The sequence below is a fragment of the Hevea brasiliensis genome, chromosome 7 (genome assembly GCF_030052815.1).
Source record: "Hevea brasiliensis isolate MT/VB/25A 57/8 chromosome 7, ASM3005281v1, whole genome shotgun sequence".
NCBI classification, from domain to species: Eukaryota; Viridiplantae; Streptophyta; class Magnoliopsida; order Malpighiales; family Euphorbiaceae; genus Hevea; species Hevea brasiliensis.
In genome coordinates, this window is record NC_079499.1 from 1,150,138 (window position 1) to 1,152,893 (window position 2,756).

A 2,756-nucleotide genomic window follows, 5' to 3' on the forward strand; every position below is an offset into this window, starting at 1 on the left:
AATGCTAATGTGCCTAGGGGAAGTATGATGGATCATGCTTTTCCTCGTTTTGATGATTTGAGAGAGAGCATAGCAAGACCAAGAATTGATGCAAATAGTTACAAGATGGATTTTGGAGTTCTTCAAATGATTCAAAATTCTCAATTTGGAGGACATCCTTCTGAAAATCCACACACACATCTGAAGAAGTTTGCTATGATCTGCGACATGCAAAAACAACCTGGAGTGTCTGATGATGCAGCAAGATTGAAGTTATTCCCATTCTCTTTGAAAGATAGAGCATTGGATTGGCTTGACTCTTTACCTCATAACTCCATCACAAATTGGGAGCAACTCACTGATGCATTTCTTGCACAGTATTTTCCACCTGGAAAAACTCAAGAACTGAGGAATCAAATGACAGCTTTCAGACCAAGAAAAGATGAAACTCTTTATGAGTCATGGATGAGATGGAAGGAATTAGAGAGACAATGCCCACATCATGCCATTCCGAAATGGATGATAAATCAGAATTTTTACACAAATGTCACTCCTGCAATTAGAGGGATTATTGATGCTCAAACAGGAGGAGCATTTATTATGAAGCATGAAGATGAAGCTTATGAGCTATTGGAGAAAATTGCAAAGAATACTCATCTTTGGAGTAGTCCAAGAGGACCAGCTCCAACTCAAAGGAGGCAAGCTGCTGGAATGTATGATCTTGATCCGTTCAACATGATTAATGCAAAGTTCGATGCACTTACAAATGTTTTAGCTAAGAAGATGGAAGATTTGAGTATGTTGGTTAGTTCATCATCGTCATCTGGAAGTTCACAACAAGTGGCTTATGCAGAGGGAACTACCAGCTGTGGAGTAGACTATGGAGAGCAAGCAGCATATGTTGGTAATTATGGAAACAAGCAAATGGAAAATTCTTACTCTCAAACCTATAATCCAACTTGGAGGAATCATCCCAACTTTTCATGGGGAAATCAGCAAAGTCAAGTTCCAAATCAGAATTTTCAACCACAACAGTAACAAGGAATTCCATATCAGCAAAATAGGCAACCATTGCCTAATTTTCAGCAGAAAACTATGAATCCTCCACCAAAACAGCAAGAACAAAGTTGCACCACTGAAGCTTTATTACAACAGATTCTTGCCAACCAAAATAAGCATGATGAGGAGATGAGAGAGATGAAAGTAAGGCTAGAACAGATGCAAACACATAACAGAATGCTGGAAAATCAGATTGCACAACAAGCATCTTCCTCAGGTACCAAGTCTTTTGGTAAGCTTCTAAGTCAACCAGAAAACCCAAGAGAGTAGTATCAAGCTATTACTTTAAGAAGTGGGAAAGTTGTAAATAATGAGAAGAGTGAAAATAATGAGAAGAAAGAAAATGAGAAAGAAACTGATGAGGGTGAAAAACAAGAAAGTGAAAAACAAGAGAGTGCAGAAAAATGTAAAGAGAAAATTGAAGAGAAGGAAGAGAAGTATATACCTCCTGAGCCCTACAAGCCACAGCTTCCCTTTCCACAAAGATTTCACAAAGCCAAGCTTGATAAGCAATTTGGGAAGTTCTTAGAAGTTTTGAAGAAGCTTTACATAAATGTGCCTTTTGTTGATGCTCTTTCACAAATGCCCTCTTATGCGAAATTCTTAAAAGAAATTCTCTCAAACAAGAGAAGAATTGAAGACCATGAAACTGTAGCTTTGACAGAAGAATGTAGTGTTATCCTTCAAAGGAAACTTCCCCCAAAGCTCAAAGATCCAGGGAGTTTTTCAATTCCATGCCACATTGGGGAATCATTTTCTACAAAAGCTTTCTGTGATTTAGGGGCTAGTGTAAGCCTTATGCCCCTTTCCATTTATGAGAAGCTCAATATGGGAGATCTTAAGCCAACCCACATTTCTCTTCAGCTAGCTGACAGATCAATTAAGTATCCTGAAGGGATTTTGGAGAATGTGCCTCTAAAGGTTGGGAAGTTTTATATACCTATTAACTTTGTCATCTTGGACATGGAGGAGGATTCTAATATTCCAATTATCTTGGGACGACCCTTTCTAGCTACAGCAGGAGCATTGATTGATGTTAAGGGAGAAAAATTGACTCTTAGAGTTGGTGAAGATCAGTTGGTTTTCAATATTAATAACACTATGAAGAAGCATCATTCTGAAGCTGATACTTGCTTGAGAGTTGATATTATTGATGAGCTGGTTGAAGAACACTTCAGAAAGAAATATCCAGAAGATCCACTTGAAAATTGTTTGGTTCATGGAGGAGGCATAAACTATGACAACCCTCATGTGGCTGCATATGCTCAACATCTAGAGGGAAGTCCACCATTCATTTCTGCTCCATTTTTTCAACTCACACAAAAGGAAATAGCAGAATCTAAGCAACCATCATTCAAAGAAGAAGATGCACCTAAGGTAGAACTTAAGCAACTTCCTTCTCAGCTCAGGTATGAATTTCTTGGCACTAATAACACTTATCCAGTAATTGTAAATGCAAACTTAAGTACCTTAGAGGCTGATAAGTGTTAAGAGTGTTGAGGCAATGTCGACACCATATTTTGGCCTATCCCCAGAATTAATAAACTCTGAAACCGATCCCCAGTACTAAATCTCTTTGTGCTAGATAATCACATTTCCGATCTCTCCTCACAAGGAATTGAATCAATGCTAAGTCCTCACATCAGTCAAGGCCTTACCGGTCTATTAAATCACTCACCGATCTCTCAAACCCATTGTCGAATCTCCTGACCAGTCAA

General features: G+C 38.5%; 1 non-coding gene across 1 annotated transcript; it reads right to left on the reverse strand.

The window, feature by feature from the left end:
• Positions 1-381: 381 nt before the first annotated feature.
• Positions 382-488, reverse strand: LOC131181742 (small nucleolar RNA R71). Its single transcript, XR_009150221.1, has one exon. It is a non-coding gene; the product is annotated as a small nucleolar RNA R71 (small nucleolar RNA).
• Positions 489-2,756: the final 2,268 nt, after the last annotated feature.